Source organism: Calidris pugnax, unplaced genomic scaffold (assembly GCF_001431845.1).
Source record: "Calidris pugnax isolate Ruff unplaced genomic scaffold, ASM143184v1 scaffold298, whole genome shotgun sequence".
Taxonomy (NCBI): domain Eukaryota; kingdom Metazoa; phylum Chordata; class Aves; order Charadriiformes; family Scolopacidae; genus Calidris; species Calidris pugnax.
In genome coordinates this window covers 1,397,883-1,415,316 of record NW_015091152.1, presented here as the reverse complement: position 1 = coordinate 1,415,316, position 17,434 = coordinate 1,397,883, and the positions used below count along the sequence as shown (strand labels likewise).

Below are 17,434 nucleotides of genomic sequence, written 5' to 3'. Positions count from 1 at the left end.
TGGTAGATCACAGCAGAATCTGCAGCGTGGTTTCATAGAAAAGACCCGTGAAAAGTGACTGAAGGACTGAGGAAGTCTCGCAGCTGGGGCTCGTGGCTTTGCAGACCTGGAGTCTTGGCTAGCGAAAAATAGTTATGCCTTCTTGTCCATTCTAACTTACCTTCTCTGGGGAGAGCAGAAGTCTGGGACCAATTACTAGTGCAGCTGCTACTCCTGTGAGAGTGAGAAATGTCTTGAGTCTTGCAACTTTGGTTAAGCTTCCTGAGTCTGGCAAAGAGGACACTAGGAGTGTCCTCAAAACCTGGCTGAGAGAATACGTTGATCCATTTTAATTTTAATGATAGATTTCTGAGGTGCAGTGTGCCAGGGAGTAATCTTTCTGTTTCATCTGCATGACTCTATTTTGCCACGTTTCTGGAAGTGAGGAAAAAAAGAGACTGGAAAGAAGATTGTTCATCTTCAGATTAGGCAGGATAGAGGAGAAGGAAGGAGGTGCTAAATGCTATGTGGAGTTTCTCTTTTGCTAAGAAATGCCTAGAGAATGGGGAAACTAACTCATGCTGTGCTCTGCACCAAACCAGTATCAATGGATTTTGATGCATTCCTGGATTTCTCTCTAATATGATACACCAGCAGTAGGCACAAGTGTTGCAAAAAGCTGTCACAGAATCACAGAATCACAGAGTCTTCTAGGTTGGAAGGGACCTTAAAGATCATCTTGTCCAGCCATCAACCTAACTGACAAAAATAGACACCCACACAACAAACAAGGAGCATCATCACTAAACCATACATGTGCATTAATCCATACTTGTGCTTTCTAGTGAATTCTTTAAGGCAATGCCCATTTTCTCTTGTGTTTTCTTTTATCCATAGCATCTACATTGAAGTTGGACAAAACAAAACAAAACCTAAAATTTTTGGTCAAAGCAAGACAGAAAGTCCCCTATGAGTTTAGTCATGCAACAAGCCTGCTGCATTAAGGAATGTGGAGGAGATTCTCTGAACATACCACTGTAGCATGGAAATGCCCACAATAAATGCAATAACCTGTTCATTAGTTTCTACTGTGCGTGAAATTCTCTGAAATGCCCACAATAAATGCAATAACCTGTTAATTAGTTTCTACTGTGCGTGAAATTCTTACCAATTCTTTTTCCGCTGCCTAATTGCATTAACAAAGCACAGAATGTTGAAGGGACCAAAGTACATGTCCTGGAGGCAATCTACAGCATCCCTAACAGTTTTCATCATCATTTTATTCTCCGTATGAGACCTGCCATAAAATTCAGCATGACTGGCATAAAATTAGAGAAGCCGTGTTGTGTGCTGCCAGCAGATGAAGGGGAAGGCGATTAATGTATGTGAACACTTACATAGCACTTCTCTCATTGCCCCTTTTACTCATGTGAAAAGAGGAATCGGTGCAGTGTCTGTAGCGCATCACTCATCCCGCATGGATCATGTAGCTGTTACCCTGAATATACAATATACTCAGTTCCTGTTTGCTGGGAATAAAGATAGCAAAAACAGCAGCAGCCAAACTTCCCAGGGATGATTCTGCTGTCAGTGCTGCAGCTAAAACAGCAGTGGCTCAGCACTTTTTCTCCCTCATCAGCGACCTCTCTTTTTCCCATGCGTGCCCTGTCCTCGTTTCTAATGTGAGGCTTCATCCGTGTCCACACGGCAGGATTGAAGTGGCAAGAATTCCCACTGCTGCTTCTGCTGGTTCAGCAAAAGGCATCCCGCGACAGGTAGTTTCCAGCATTTATGCTGCTATTTGTTGTATCGCTTTGCCCACCACGAGTGCAAACACTTCAAAGTCCTTCTATGCTGGTACAGACATTTAGACATCACAGCTTCCCTGTCTTCTTCTGTGTGCTGCGTATTTTGTCCTCTCATCTATGTACCTGCCTGGTTATGTTGCACAGACAGTGGGAATCATTTCATGGTTTTTCCCTCCTGATTGTGTTTCTTCTTGTTCTTTTCCTTTTTAAGATACAAAGCAATAGTCAGAACTGCTGTGTTACTTCTGCTAACTTCTTTATGTGGTCTCTTGCCCCACGGAATTCAGTGGCAATCAAGTAATTGGATTCAGCAGGCAGCCTTTCTGTGAGATCTTTTAACTCCTTATAACTTTCATATATTCCAACAAGAAGTTTTCCTCTAAAAATATTATATCTCTCAGAAAAAGGTCTTATTACTTTGGTTTTAATGCACCATAAAAATATGGAAGTCTGCATACTAGGCAAGAGCTCATTGTATTAAACCTGCACAGACATGAATAATTATCTTTTTCTCTGGACCTAAAACCTACAAGAATGATGATATATCAGTGACACATGTACTGAGTACTCACTGGATTGTTCAAAAGGAGGTTGTATGTACAGAATAACTTTCCACTAATACATACTAGCTGTTTTTGCTGATGCTGTGTTTAGTGACTGATATTGCATATTGCACAAAGAAGTTAGACTATCTCAGCCCAGAAATTATTAGCCATGCAAAAAAGGCAGAGACCAGAGAAAGCTTTTTGACATACAAGCAATGTGACTTGTGTGACAGTTCTAAAAGTCTTATATTTATACTCTGGTTAACTAAAATTTCCTGGTGATCCAGGCACTGGTTCCCAGTATCTTTTAATATATAGCCAGGTTAACATCTTGCGATGCCCAAAAGTATGCTAGTGGTTGAGCAGCCCAAATAAATAGAACAAAGTTGCTGCCATAAAATGCTCATTATCTAAGCCCCTGATCTTGCAGGCACCCAACCACATACATAGATTTGCTCCTGTGAATGGCTTCACTGTTTGGAACCTCTCAGCTAGACAAAATTATACACTACTTCTTAAATTTTTAAAAATTTGGGAGCTGAGACTGAACATGGTATTACTTAGTGGGTAGAGGGAAAAAATACTGGGAATAACAATGATATGGCTGTTTTAAATCACCTTGTTAATTTTATTATTAATAAGATATGGAATTGAGATACACAGATACCTGAGCATTTTCTTTCTTTATGGTTTAAGCTTTTTCTTAGTGTAGAAAAGTCTTTAGTCTGGTAGATTTTCTTTTGTCTTCTAAAAGTTTTTGATGAAACTATTAATAAACCTACTATCAAGGCATTTATTTTATTTGTGTATATTTAAATTAAATCTTTCCTTCAACTTTATGAAAGCTAGTGGAAAAAATTAGGGAGGAACACACCTGAGTAATATATCCTGGGCCACTATTAATTCAATTATCTTTTAGCCTAGGGCAATAAGTCTTAGGGGAGATCGCTGTCTTTTGTCTGTTAGTATTTTCTCCTCAAAACTTTGAAATCATGGTAAATTTCAACCCAAACTGACAAACGTACAACTATGGTCTTGCAAGTTTGGTGCAGATCTGCCACTGGTGGAAAAGGGGCCTTGAAGTTGCAAAGGAAAGGAGAATGTAGGGAACAGAAGACAGGAATTGAGCCTTTACTAGTGACACTCTCCATGAAACAGGTGATTTTCATGTAGTTATATGTAAGCTCCTATTTAAGGGGAGTGGGTTCCTTGCTTTATAAATAGATCACATTCAGAGAGATCGTTTGTTCCTCTGTTCACTTTCAATGATCTCAGGCCAGATGCAGTGCCTTCTTGTGCCTCCTCAGTAAAATCAGATGCTCTACACACACCCAAGGAAATGGCGAGACACAGTGGTGATTGAATTCTAATCATTCGTTCTCACCCAGCAATCTTTAGTCAGGTGAAAGTTTTCTAGCTTCATTATAGTAGTGACAGCTAAGAGAAGGGCATAGGATTCAGCCCCTAGTTTGATCCTTTAAACATTAACCCACGTATTTTGTTCCTTTCTCTGCTCACACTCTGCAAACTCAGTGCAATTAGAATAATGGAACAGAGTCTCTTAAATCCTGGTGATACCAGCAGCTGGAGAACATGGTAACTACAGTGTGAGATAGACAGGTGAATCAACATTAGTCCTAGTGCGAGTGAATGGGGGAAGAGGAAGGAAAGTAATTTAATACGACAGCAGCAGAGTAAGTCATTCAGGTTCAATAGATGACTTTTATCAGGGCCACATTCATAGGGATACCATATGGTGAGTTGCTGTAAAGAATGACCCCACCCAGCTCTGCATATGGTACCCACCATTTATAATAGATGTTGCTAAATGTTTATAAGCATTATTAAAAAGCTTACGTTGCAACATCTCAGACCAGGGTAAGATTACAGAGATGGCATTATCCAGCTTTCAGCTTTGTTTTTCATAAGCATTTATATAATGTTGTTTTATAATAGCATAAAAAGATCGAACTTCTGTCAGTATACATAAACAAAGGTTTTTGTGCTAACTTAGGAATTCTGGCAGCAGTACAGACGTTAACAGGTGACATTTGTCATTTTAAATGCCTTTATCGGAAAAAATACATTTCTTTCATTGCTCTTTCCTTTGTGAATGAAGATTGTTTGATTTCAGCACAAAATAACGAGCTTACAGTGATAACTAGGGGATGTGAATGATAGTTTTTGTTATTTTAAAAAAACAGCATAGCTCACTGAAATTTTGGGTCAGTTTTGTTGGTTTTTTTTTTAATGTTCACATGTGCAGTAGTACTCAGACTTGAAAAAATTGAGAACTGGCTGTGTTGATTAAAAATGCTGAGTGCCACAAAGCGGTCGCGGTCAGTCTGGCACCCTGATATCAGGTTGCAGTGTTTGCATTGTGGTGTTGTCTTGAGTAGATACAATGTGCTGACACTGCCGTTTGAAACACCTCACAATGAGTCCAGAGAACTGGCTTTCCATGAGAAGAAGAGAATCAGCCTGAGATCTAAGCTACGTATGAAGTTTAGTCTTTGGATTTTGACTGCAGCCTCACCCAGCTTTCTTATTTTCTCACCCTTTCCTCATTACTGACTCCCAAGAACAAGAGGAGGATCTCTGTGCTTGCAAAGAGGAAGCAAGTTTTTTCATCTCTTCTCCTACCTTGTTCCTTATGCTCTTCCAATGCTTTTCCAGGAAGACAAATGCTCTACTGAAACAGTGTTCTCACTTTCCAAGAGCTAGTTACCACCAGATTTCCAGAAAATGATGACATAAGTAGTGGTTTTTTCAACATCTTTTAGTTTACAGATCCTAAACATTTTCAGGTGGTATGTGAAGTTCTTTAGGAATTCCACAAACACACACAGCATAGATGAATTTACTTTCCTTTACTTCATTTCCCAGCCTCTTATAAATAGCCTACAGGCTCCAGGTTTCTGCAGGAAACAGCTGGAGAACCAAGGACCCATTATAATACCTCTATGTTTCACTTGGACAATAATGACCGTGGATTTGAGTGTTCTTCTTGATTGAAATATATCATCTTTCTCTTACAACAGTGGCTTCTTAGAAATAGTTGTTCAAATCTTATTATAACTGGTAACCACGAGTTAAATTCTGGCTGGAATATGTAAGTAATATCAGGTCTTCCTTAATGTCTGAAAGCACGTTTTTGTCATCATGTTGAGGATAGAGACTGAAACCAGCTGGTGTTAAGGCAGAAGAGTGGAAGTAACAATCTAGCAAGAGAGGCATCTTAAGAAAATCAGGACACTGCTTAATGTCCACAATATCACCATTTGTGTGTCTTGTGAGAAAAGACCAGTTTTATAACTTGGTAGAAAAGAACACCTGTGCTCTTGAAGAAGACAGTTGATGCTGGGATGAACATTTTTGAATGAGATGTAGTTTTGAAAGATAAAGTATAATAGGGTATAAGCTAGCATAAGTAATCTCTTAGACTTTTAATTAAGATAAAAATCCATTGCCTACCCTTTGAAGTGCTTTTTAATGTTAAGTGTATTTTTATGATCTTTTTGGCATACGTGAAATAGTGTTTAGATAAACATTTAAACAAATTATCTTTTGTTATTTTTTACTAATTAATGCAGCTGTTCTGTTTTACTTAGATGAGCATAGTTTATTTTTTAGGGTGAGTACCATATTTCTTGCATATGGGAAAGGCTGCCTTTTCTCATTTGATGAGGAAGCCCAGGTCCATGCATTTTCAACAGCAGAAAAAAGGAAAAATCAAGTACCCAGAAGTCTTCTCTGTTATGTGTTCCTGCAGGGTTATGTGTCCTTATACCCAGCTGTGGCTCAAGGTCGTAGTTAAAAGTGTCTGTTTGAAGAAGTGGCCCTTAATAGTCCCAGTTCATTCTCACCTTGAGCCTTACGCATCATACATCTGCTGACTTTTTCCTTCCAGTTATGTGTCCCACAGCTTGCCAGAAGTCTGCTCCCGCTGAAGTTTTCCATTCAGTCTCCCACATCAGCTCCAGCTGCTAAGTACTTCTGCAACTTCCTGGCCAGTACCTGCTCCTGACATTTCCCCAACACCATCCATCTGCCAGCTACTGGTACTCACACCCTCCCTTTGGTCACTACAGTCAGCCTCTCCTTTCAGCCAGCTTTTTACTTGAAGAAACTAATTTCTAAGCATCGACTTCTCATAAAGACTTAGGGATTTTGGGCAGGAGGCCTATTCTCTCAGATTCTCCTCAAATGACACCTTCCCGCATCTAGGTGACCTTCTGCTAACCCACTCAAGTTTATCAAACTTTTCATTTGGGGGCCCCAAAAAAATTGATGGAGTACACATTCATATTTTTGGCTTCTGGTATCCCCCCTCCTTTCATGAGTATCTTGATGCATTTTACCCCCATATCTTCACAGGTCACTTTCAGAGGGGTTCAAAGCTGATTGAAGCCAAAGCAGTTCTTGCCACTAAGTTTAGCAGACTTTGTGTGTTGCTTTCAGTACAGACTGTTCAGCTGGGGAGCACAGGTGATGCATCACACCAGCCTTCTTCACAGTATTATTTCATTCAGCACGCTGCTTAACAAACACCTCACAATGAGTCCAGAGAACTGGCTTTCCATGAGAAGAAGAGAATCAGCCTGAGATCTAAGCTACGTATGAAGTTTAGTCTTTGGATTTTGACTGCAGCCTCACCCAGCTTTCTTATTTTCTCACCCTTTCCTCATTACTGACTCCCAAGAACAAGAGGAGGATCTCTGTGCTTGCAAAGAGGAAGCAAGTTTTTTCATCTCTTCTCCTACCTTGTTCCTTATGCTCTTCCAATGCTTTTCCAGGAAGACAAATGCTCTACTGAAACAGTGTTCTCACTTTCCAAGAGCTAGTTACCACCAGATTTCCAGAAAATGATGACATAAGTAGTGGTTTTTTCAACATCTTTTAGTTTACAGATCCTAAACATTTTCAGGTGGTATGTGAAGTTCTTTAGGAATTCCACAAACACACACAGCATAGATGAATTTACTTTCCTTTACTTCATTTCCCAGCCTCTTATAAATAGCCTACAGGCTCCAGGTTTCTGCAGGAAACAGCTGGAGAACCAAGGACCCATTATAATACCTCTATGTTTCACTTGGACAATAATGACCGTGGATTTGAGTGTTCTTCTTGATTGAAATATATCATCTTTCTCTTACAACAGTGGCTTCTTAGAAATAGTTGTTCAAATCTTATTATAACTGGTAACCACGAGTTAAATTCTGGCTGGAATATGTAAGTAATATCAGGTCTTCCTTAATGTCTGAAAGCACGTTTTTGTCATCATGTTGAGGATAGAGACTGAAACCAGCTGGTGTTAAGGCAGAAGAGTGGAAGTAACAATCTAGCAAGAGAGGCATCTTAAGAAAATCAGGACACTGCTTAATGTCCACAATATCACCATTTGTGTGTCTTGTGAGAAAAGACCAGTTTTATAACTTGGTAGAAAAGAACACCTGTGCTCTTGAAGAAGACAGTTGATGCTGGGATGAACATTTTTGAATGAGATGTAGTTTTGAAAGATAAAGTATAATAGGGTATAAGCTAGCATAAGTAATCTCTTAGACTTTTAATTAAGATAAAAATCCATTGCCTACCCTTTGAAGTGCTTTTTAATGTTAAGTGTATTTTTATGATCTTTTTGGCATACGTGAAATAGTGTTTAGATAAACATTTAAACAAATTATCTTTTGTTATTTTTTACTAATTAATGCAGCTGTTCTGTTTTACTTAGATGAGCATAGTTTATTTTTTAGGGTGAGTACCATATTTCTTGCATATGGGAAAGGCTGCCTTTTCTCATTTGATGAGGAAGCCCAGGTCCATGCATTTTCAACAGCAGAAAAAAGGAAAAATCAAGTACCCAGAAGTCTTCTCTGTTACGTGTTCCTGCAGGGTTATGTGTCCTTATACCCAGCTGTGGCTCAAGGTCGTAGTTAAAAGTGTCTGTTTGAAGAAGTGGCCCTTAATAGTCCCAGTTCATTCTCACCTTGAGCCTTACGCATCATACATCTGCTGACTTTTTCCTTCCAGTTATGTGTCCCACAGCTTGCCAGAAGTCTGCTCCCGCTGAAGTTTTCCATTCAGTCTCCCACATCAGCTCCAGCTGCTAAGTACTTCTGCAACTTCCTGGCCAGTACCTGCTCCTGACATTTCCCCAACACCATCCATCTGCCAGCTACTGGTACTCACACCCTCCCTTTGGTCACTACAGTCAGCCTCTCCTTTCAGCCAGCTTTTTACTTGAAGAAACTAATTTCTAAGCATCGACTTCTCATAAAGACTTAGGGATTTTGGGCAGGAGGCCTATTCTCTCAGATTCTCCTCAAATGACATCTTCTCCCCATTCCTACCCCCGCATCTAAGCATTGACTTCTCATAAAGACTTAGGGATTTTGGGCAGGAGGCCTATTCTCTCAGATTCTCCTCAAATGACACCTTCCCGCATCTAGGTGACCTTCTGCTAACCCACTCAAGTTTATCAAACTTTTCATTTGGGGGCCCCAAAAAAATTGATGGAGTACACATTCATATTTTTGGCTTCTGGTATCCCCCCTCCTTTCATGAGTATCTTGATGCATTTTACCCCCATATCTTCACAGGTCACTTTCAGAGGGATTCAAAGCCGATTGAAGCCAAAGCAGTTCTTGCCACTAAGTTTAGCAGACTTTGTGTGTTGCTTTCAGTACAGACTGTTCAGCTGGGGAGCACAGGTGATGCATCACGCCAGCCTTCTTCACGGTATTATTTCATTCAGCACGCTGCTTAACAGATTCTTGATTCTTGAAACACTTAAGGAAACCCTGAAATACCCTCTGAAAAAGATTCGTCAGTGCTTTTGCAAACTGTTAGCCATTTTGACTTAGCTCTGTCTGAAACCTGTTTGAGACTTAGTAAACCTTCAAGGCTCTGAAATAAACCAACAAACATTAGACCCCACTTCAAGTCTCATCTGCCTAGTCAGAATGTTGTTACAGAAAGATTTCCTTCAAATCTGTGATAGCTCTGACTACAACTCATCTGCTGACATGGGTCTTCTTGACATGTCCTACGTTACTATTTTGTTAAATGTTTTCCTGTTTTTTCTTTGCATGGGACTTTGAAGGACTAGAGGTGGGAGAGATTTTGGGAATTTATTTATTTATTTATATTATCAGCTGAAGTGAAAGTCAAATTTTGCTTTCCAAAAGTATGTTCCTTATCAGTTTTACATCAGGGCTGTCATTTTGTAGCAGCAATCTAGGAAGTAGGTTTTGACGCTTCTTACATTTTGACCAGTGCTTTCACTTGCTCAATTTGCAGTAAAAGCACGTCATGTAACACATACAGAAATAAAAATGCATGCTATCGTTATTCACTTTACTCATGACATCCTGAGATGTTCTAAACTGTTCTAAAGGGGTGGTGCTGTATTTAAATAGGAGGCAACTGTTAAAGACTTGCTCTGCTGTAGTTTTTCAGACTTTCTGTTGTGAAAGAGACAGAAATACTTGATGGTCTGACTTGGGATTTGAATATTTTAGCCCATGACATTTGAAGCAAAGGTGAAGGTATTAGTGAGCAGAGCTAGTGTTTTAGGCCAAGGGGCAACATATCAAGACATTACCTAACAAATAAAAATGGAATCTTTCACCTTATTTGTAAAAGAAAATGGCGAAGATTTACTTTTTAGAATGATTGTAACACACATGCAGTGCTGTTTTATGTCTGCAGCAAAGTATAACAGATGGACTGTGGGTTTATTGGGAAAAAAAATGTGCTGAAAGATTTTTATTATGTGAGAAAGAGAGAACAAAACCCAAGGAAACATCTGGACAATTAATCTCTCAAATCTTTGTATATAACATGAAGAAAATTACTCAAATATTTCAGAAGTCTCACTCAGAAACAAATTAACTATTGTTAGCGAAGAACAATAATTTACCATCCTACATGTAAAAAGATCTTTCTAATTAATAATTAATTGATGCCACTTTGTTCTTCACCCATGGAAAAATAAAGAACAGGGAGAGCAGCGTGTTCCTCATGAGGTTTCTACTTTGTCATTATGAAGTGATGAATCACTTTCACCAAAGCTGAACTGATCTGTCGTGTTTCAAGGAAGCATATGTCATTATGGGGAAAATGGTTCTTTACCTATTATTCAAGTCTGCATGGTGTCTGATTACTGAGATGGACCTAAACATCTGGTGATCATGCCACCTCTTCCTGACATGTGTACGCAATATGCAATTCAGCTGTGTGAGTTTTTGTGTGTGGAGGGTTTTGTTTTTTTTTTATTTTAAAGCTACACAATGACAGGTGAGCAAAGAAATAGGTACTTTTTGTCTGGGCTGGTGAAACATTATCTTTTCTGAGAGGGTAGATTACTGTTTAAACTAGTGTTTCTCAAAGTTGTTGTGCCATTAAGCTGTTGTACATGAAAAAGTTGAGGCCTACCATGAACGCCTGCTGGCTCTTTCTCCACGTCTTCTTCTCATGTTGTGCCTTTTCTGAGCGAGCAGTGGTGGTACACTGCAGAAAGCAGTCATAGATTAAATAATTCATATGGTCACTTCTGTGCTCTTAGTTGTGCTCCCTCGGCTTTACATATTTTAGGAAATAGGAAAGAGTTCCTCTCATTGGTTTACCCGCCTACATCCTTTGAATTCTGGTTTTGGCTTCCCCTCCTAGCAACCCCGCTGTGGGTTTTCGAGTAGATATTCATTCAAACACTATTAAAAATGTATACTTTGGCCTTTCGCCTCTTCTCCCAGCCAAATCAGAATACAGATATTTTGCCACACAAGTTCATAACAGTGGTCTCTCCGGGCTAGTGTCCCACTTCTGTCAGTAACCGTGTGACTTCCAAAGCAGAAGCCCTAAGGCAGGCAGGGTGAGTGATGATCTAGCCCCAAGAACAAATCATTCTCAGTGTGCAGTCTGACTCATGACCAAAGCTGGAAAGTCAATATCCTTTCTGAAACTCGGGCTCATTGTTTGTGTCTAACCCATGCCACTGTATGTCTCAATGTTTAGTTGCATATATTATTTGTCTTTAAGTCTCCCTTGAAACTCTATTATACTCCTGAATTTGCTTTTATCATTTTTTAAGTGATGAATGAAGAAAACTGTCTATTTACGGATTAAAGGAGGAATGTAGGATTACTTTTCTTTCTTTTTAGTCAATCAAACATGTGGGAAAGCCTGTAAATACCCAGGCTTTTAAAATTGTATGGTCCAATCCAGGCTCTTAAAACATTTATTTCTGATATCCAGAGTTTAAGTGCATGGTATTTATATGGATCTTCCCCATCCAGTATCTCTGTTGCCAAATAGTATCAAGAGATACCGAAAACTGAGTACCTTGGTGGCAAAGTACTTTTAGTCAGACAATTTAAAATCTAGTTTGGATATAATACCTATGTTATGTCAACTCCAATACTACTAGACACTGGCATTGCTGATTGGTGCTTTGTGAAATAAAATGATGACAGTTATATGTTAGCTTAACATCCAGAGTCTGGTGCCAGAAAAACTGTTGAAAATTAATTAAAGGGTAGCAGTTTTCAAAAGGTCTTAGAAAAAAGTTCTGTCATCACATTTAGCAATATATTTTACTTTGGTTTTGTCTTACATGAAAAATAAAATGCAAAATTCTTGTAGAAAGATGTGCAGGGGAGCTTCCTTCTGGGAATGATTTTTTTACTTCTTGAGTACTGCTGTGAATGATGACCTCAAAAGAATCAGAGAGGGTTTCTGATGTTCTCACCATTGATTTAGAAAAAACCCAAGAAAACGCCTTAACTATATTTATTGATTCAATGTGTGTGTTTATTTTTTTTTTCTCTCATGACTCATATTTGAAATGACATTAGGAAATATATTTAAACAGACAGCATCTTTTGAATGTTTTCTTTCTTTTGGTATTTAACTTTTCAGTGTGTACATACCAGATATATCTGACAAATTAATTAATATCAGTCACTGACGAATAAAGATTTAAAGCTCTATATGTTTGCACTGACATCACCTTCTGTGCCTCACAGGTCTGCAAATTAACTGAGATCAGCATAAGAATGTTCATTTGAGATAAATTTGTTCAATAGTATTGTCCTGTACTGAATGTTATCCTCTGCAATGCACTATTTAATATTTATTTCAGTTGCTGTTCCCTGAAATATTCTGAACTTCATCAGTGAATCTATCATCAGACACATTTTTCCCCCCTTGAATGATACTTGAGTTGTTTGCTGAATCATGGTGGTGCTTGTGGTATTTTACCAAGGAACTGTGGCAAAAAGAATTTTAATGTTCTAGAAGCACCAAAACAAAACACTTTGTTTTGGAAGAAGGAAAGTCACTATGTTCTTCTGGGGTTTGGGTGTTCACTCGTTTGTTAATTGTTTAGGGTGTAGTAATGATGTCATTAATGAAAAGAAGCAACAGCAAAGTTGCGGACAGCTTTTTTAAATAAAGAAGACATTCAGAGGAGGAACTGACTTCCTTGCAAAGTGTAACAAGAAATGTACTAGAACTTAAAAGTCTAGCCTTCCTGTTTTCTAAAGGATCAGTTCGATCCAGTTGTTATATGTGAATCTAGTATGTTTGCATGCCATAGCCATGGTCAACCATAATCTACTTGGAAAACTACAGGACCAAATTGCTTCAGTTAGGTCATTCTTAATCCAAATAAAATGACATGTATTTGAATGCAAAATAGATTCCACAAATTAAGAGGTAAAGTCTTTTTCTGCTTATACTTGCCTAATCCACATATGTTCTCATTGACGGTCGATTCAGTGAAAACCAAGAAGCGTAGGAATACCAGCAAAACCAAAATGACATGGAAAGTTGAGGGTCTCCAGGAACTGGGCATGGCAATTGTTTTCATCAGTACCATCTCAAAACCCGTTTTTCCCTTTTAAGTGTAAGGATGTTGGAGTCTCATTTGCAGTTACTGGTATTACACTTTGAAAATAGATATTTCTCCTCCCCACCTTAGTTATTTAACCTGTTGCAATAAGAAGCATCATTTATACTATATACAAATTCTAACTGGCAGCTTCCAGCCTGCAGATTCATTGCATTTGACCTAACAGTAAGGAGATGAATAATATCTACTTACCTCACTCAAGAGAACATAGCTCAGCAGGAGGTGCTACTATCTCAGAAGGAACATGGCAGCTCAACAGTGTAGTTACTGCAAAGTGATGTTCATGGCAGCTCCAGCAGCTAAAACCCCCTTCTGGACAAAGCCTTTCTAACAATGTTTCTTGGGGAGTTCCTGCTCACAGTACTGGGACACTTGAGGGGAATCAGACACCAAGAGGCTGTCATTGCCTTGTTTGGTTATTCTCCTGAGCAAGTCCAGCAGTGAAGACTTGCAGAACCTCACACACCTCCCCGTGTCAGTCAACTGTATTGCAATGGATTTTGGAAAATTCACTCCCATCCCATGACTCCCACACCCTGGCCCAAGTAGGTACCCTCAAACATGGTCATTCCAAAGGCACTCAAAAGGCTGAATTGTCATGGGAGAATTTTTCTTTCACTTGAATGCTGTTTGGGTTTGGCTAAATATGAGAATAAAAGAAAATGGTGGGTCTTTTTCAGAGCTTCATATTTGTACTTTTGTAATAACTTGGGCTTTTACCTTTGAATGCACAGTAAATGTTGTACATGTCCATCATGTATGACTGTTCCTTTTCAAGGTGAAACTGCTAGAAAGAGGCAAAGGACTTGGAAAGGTGACAGGTTGTCACCAACAGAGCCTGTTGTCACTGAGGAACAGTGGCTTTTCCCCCCATCCCCAGCAATTTACATGATGTCTTCCTTCTGAATTGAATTCTCCTTTATGCAGTGTATTCTTTTCTTGACTTGTTAGGGATGTACATGAAACCTGGTTGTATGTTCTCAGTACCATGAGTGCTGAATCCGGCACCTTATTATTCACTGGTAATAAACTCAGTCTCTTAGCCTGACAGTACTTCTGAGTCAAAACTGGTTATTTCACTGCCACACGCTTTAGTCTTCAAATCAATTTTGTATAGTCTGGGATACAGGCATCTAGATGTAACATTATCTAACATGTCAGTGCAGTTCTTTTGAGAACATGATACACCCTTTGTTGTTACACAGGTTTTGTATAATAAGGAGACGTGTCCAGTTTTCTATATTAAGTAATGGCAGGGCTAAAGCTGCTGTCACCAAACAGAAGTTTCTTTTGATGCTCCTTGAAGCAATACAGTCACAAGAACCTGACATCTGCAGCCTGGGTCACACCTTTTGTCCAAGTCCCTGAGAATTGCGCTTGCGGACTGGGAGCAAAAACAATTCGGAAAGAATTTCTAGATATATTCCACTTTCGTACTTCTAAGTCATTCTTCCAGTATGCCAGCCACTAATTTTCTCAGTTGCACTAAGTATTTTTGTTGTTCTCATTGTTATGATTTCTTCTTCATACAAGTTACTTTTATGAGAAGTATTTCCTGAACCCGTATTTGGTTCTATTTTCAAATAAACTTTCACATTGTAGAAGTTCTGCAGAAACTCAAATGAGAGAAGTCTGTACTTGATTCTTTTTTGTAGTGGCAGAGTGTGTCCTCTCAGGATTCTCAGCTTGTTCTTACAACTGCCGTGGGGTCTGATGGCATTTTTATAAATGTAGTTATGTGCTTGTAAAAGCTGCACATTTCTTTACAGGATATTGCTCAGAAATGCTATATTTGAAGTGAAAACATAGTATCTCTTGAGTACATTGTGTAATACAAAACATATTCAAGTCAGATATGATTTATTGTTTCTGTTATGTTCTATTGTTTCTGTAATTCCTATTTGCTCTAACAATTTGCTCTAACATTGGTGCACTGTACTCCAGTATCCATTGTAGTCAGAATTGTACAAATACATAAAACACTACTTTTCTTAAAGAGTCTTTTTCCATTCACCTCATTTTTCATTCTCTTGCATGAAGTGAACAAGTTCTTTTAGTTTGAAATTCTTCCGGATATCTCTTTACTGTATGGACTTTTAACTTTCTATTCCTGCAGTAAATCCCAGCAGCTGCATCAAACTAATATAATTTGTGTGTGTTTTACAAATGTTTTGATACATATGTAGATGGAAAATACATAAATATTACATGCCAAAACTAGCATTAAAAGGACATCAGTGGTTCAAATATAATGATTCAGAAATTGCAGTTTCACATTATGTCCAACCTCATGTGTGTAACCCACTCTTTAATTGCAGAATCACTTAATATTTTTCAAGAAGATGTTTGCCTCAGGTTGTTCTACAACACATATTCTCATTTCTGAAAGGCTTGGCTTTGACACCACAGTATTCCCTTGACAGAGGTTCTTTTACATACGTGTGTGTTTTAAAATGTAATTCCCAGTAACTATGATGTCCCAAACAATATTCTTTGAAGCTCATGATCAAATTCCCATGTATTTCAATGCTGCAGTTTCAGGTTCCTAACAAGTGTTGGTAATTGGACAGTTAAAAAACAAAACAAAAGAAAACACACCACAAAAACCCAACATACACATTCCGCCCCCATCCTCCAAAAAAAACCTCAAACAAGAAAACAAACCAAAAACAACAGAGAAGGTGTCTACTCATAAGACATTCAACCTGAATGCCTTGGGGTACTGAGTACAACCTGCCTGCCTGTTGGTGTTGCCCAGGGAGCACACAGGGAGGTCCCCAACCTCACAAACCAGTTGCGTGTGTGGAAGCATGCTTGAAGGAGTGATATATTCATAATTTCAGCCAATACAGTCTTGGGACCTTTGCGTTCAAACTGATAACTGGTTTATTTGCATAAGACAGAAATATAATATTTCAACCCTTGTTGAAGCTCTTCCATTAAATGAAAAGAAGAAGGGTAAGAGAAAGAGAATAGATGGTAAAGAGCTTTCCTCCCTATTGTAATCACTCTTGCTGAATAGGAACATGTGGTTTGAATTGCCAGAGGGGAGGCTTCTTCCTGTTTCACACAGCTGAAGTCCACAGTCATTTGAATCCTCTCTTGTGTTCCAGAAAGATAAAGTCTGACTGGGAGGTGTAAACCCTAGTTTGCTTCCGTAGTGGCAAACAGGAACTGTTTGGTTTGTGTTGTGTTTCTTCAAGCTAATGAGTATGTTGAAGTCTGAGAGCTCATGGGAGATGACAAGGGGCAGTTGTGGCAAGAGAGGCTGGTCTCTGCTTGGAGGCAGATTGTGATGAGGAGCAAGGAGCAGACAATCACTGTAGTGACCAATCTCCCCAGTAATCAGGGGGACTGATCTTGCTGCCACTCAAAGTCAACGAATTCATTAAACCCATGATTGAAGCAAGAATACGGTAGATGGGGGAGAACCTTTTTTGCTTCTCTCTCTCTGGCTTAGCTATTTTGTATTTTTATTTCACAAGCACCCAGGTTTTGTTCCAAACGGTGTTAGTCCCTTTTTTTTTTTTTTTTTTTTTTTTTTTTATTTCAAAGTCTGTCAGATATTTGATGGGGTAGTCACTATAAGGGGAGAGCATTGGCAGGACTGCCTCAACACTGCTGGCTCAACACTGCTGGCTCTCCTTTGGGTACGTGTTGGTTTTTAGCATAGCCACCCAGTACCCAAAAAAGATGCAAACTACAATGAACGTTTTCTTTCTGCTGCATTACAGAGTTTTAATTGGTAGGCAGGGCATTGCTTTAAAGCAAGGTACTTCAGCAGCACCTACTTCTCATCTGTGTTGTAATGGGCCTCACAATATACAGGTTTCAGATGCTACTCCATCTTTTGGAACTATCAAGATGGGCACGTAGAAACCAAAACAACTCACAGTCAGTGAGATTTTTAGAACCCTTGGGTATAATTTTCTCCTTTTCTCTGCCCATCACCACTAACATGACATAACTGCGTGTTTCTACGTGTACTGCTGATGAATTAGCCAGTTGTTTTGGAAAACTGTTTCAATTATTTTCTCTAATAATATAAATAGATTTTTCTTTTTTCAAAAGGTGTTTTTTCCTTTTTTTTTTTTTTTTTTTCTTTATTTTATTTCAAAGTCTGTCAGATATTTGATGGGGTAGTCACTATAAGGGGAGAGCATTGGCAGGACTGCCTCAACACTGCTGGC

At 38.9% G+C, this 17,434-nt stretch overlaps 1 protein-coding gene across 7 annotated transcripts in view; it reads left to right on the top strand.

The window, feature by feature from the left end:
* LOC106898163 (potassium voltage-gated channel subfamily KQT member 1-like) overlaps positions 1–17,434 on the top strand; it is a 534,664-nt gene that overhangs the window by 198,577 nt on the left and 318,653 nt on the right. The gene's annotated exons all lie outside the window — the stretch shown is intronic.